The following is a 1,882-nucleotide window of genomic DNA, read 5'->3' as shown; positions in this document are numbered from 1 at the left end:
CCAGATAAATCGCACCTGTCTCTTTAAGAGATAGGTGTGATTTATATGCGGAGCGGCGCAGCGCCTTCCCAGCTGCTGGCGTCGCTACATTCTGTACAGGGACACAGGCGGCGGATGATGATGTCACACCACCTGTGTCTCTGAGCGGAGCTGTGGCTCAAAGAAGAGCCGCAAGAAGATGGGAGCAGCGCACCGTGGGAGCACCCTGCTTGGAGGTGAGTATAAGTTTTATTATTTTTAATGGCCAAGTATTGCTGAAAGTGTGGTGAATATACACTCACCGGCCACTTTATTAGGTACACCATGCTAGTAACGGGTTGGACCCCCTTTTGCCTTCAGAACTGTCTCAATTCTTCGTGGCATAGATTCAACAAGGTGCTGGAAGCTCCTCAGAGATTTTGGTCCATATTGACATGATGGCATCACACAGTTGCCGCAGATTTGTCGGATGCACATCCATGATGCGAATCTCCCGTTCCACCACATCCCAAAGATGCTTTATTGGATTGAGATCTGGTGACTGTGGAGGCCATTTAAGTACAGTGACCTCATTGTCATGTTCAAGAAACCAGTCTGAGATGATTCCAGCTTTATGACATGGCGCATTATCCTGCTGAAAGTAGCCATCAGATGTTGGGTACATTGTGGTCATAAAGGGATGGACATGGTCAGCAACAATACTCAGGTAGGCTGTGGTGTTGCAACGATGCTCAATTGGTACCAAAGGGCCCAAAGAGTGCCAAGAAAATATTCCCCACACCATGACACCACCACCACCAGCCTGAGCCGTTGATACAAGGCAGGATGGATCCATGCTTTCATGTTGTTGACGCCAAATTCTGACCCTACCATCCGAATGTCGCAGCAGAAATCGAGACTCATCAGACCAGGCAACGTTTTTCCAATCTTCTACTGTCCAATTTCGATGAGCTTGTGCAAATTGTAGCCTCAGTTTCCTGTTCTTAGCTGAAAGGAGTGGCACCCGGTGTGGTCTTCTGCTGCTGTAGCCCATCTGCCTCAAAGTTCGACGTACTGTGCGTTCAGAGATGCCCTTCTGCCTACCTTGGTTGTAACGGGTGGCGATTTGAGTCACTGTTGCCATTCTATCAGCTCGAACCAGTCTGCCCATTCTCCTCTGACCTCTGGCATCAACAAGGCATTTCCGCCCACAGAACTGCCGCTCACTGGATGTTTTTTCTTTTTTTCGGACCATTCTCTGTAAACCCTAGAGATGGTTGTGCGTGAAAATCCCAGTAGATCAGCAGTTTCTGAAATACTCAGACCAGCCCTTCTGGCACCAACAACCATGCCACGTTCAAAGGCACTCAAATCACCTTTCTTCCCCATACTGATGCTCGGTTTGAACTGCAGGAGATTGTCTTGACCATGTCTACATGCCTAAATGCACTGAGTTGCCGCCATGTGATTGGCTGCTTAGAAATTAAGTGTTAACGAGCAGTTGGACAGGTGTACCTAATAAAGTGGCCGGTGAGTGTATATAAGCAGTATATATGGGGATGGAGACTATTTATACTGGGGCTGCTCTGTATATAAATGAGCTTGCTGGGGGAATATATATATACAGCATATACATATGGAGGACGGAAACTATTTATACTGGGGGGGGGGGCTCTGTATATAAATCAGCTTGATGGTACATATATATGTGCTGGAAATAATAAAATAAATTAGAGGGGGCTATTTGGGAGGATGTATATAACTGACGTGGGGGGGGGGGCTTCTGAATATAATAAAACGTATTTGGAGCAATCCATATTTGGGGGCCAGGTAGTAAACTAGGGGGGCACTATATGGGAGGCTGTATATAATTTAACTGAGGGGTGGGCTATATATTGGGGCCAGATAGTAATTCAACAGGCTG

The sequence above is a fragment of the Engystomops pustulosus genome, chromosome 3, assembly GCF_040894005.1.
Source record: "Engystomops pustulosus chromosome 3, aEngPut4.maternal, whole genome shotgun sequence".
Classification (NCBI taxonomy): domain Eukaryota; kingdom Metazoa; phylum Chordata; class Amphibia; order Anura; family Leptodactylidae; genus Engystomops; species Engystomops pustulosus.
The sequence above is the reverse complement of the archived record's forward strand: the minus strand, read 5'-3'. Positions refer to the sequence as shown.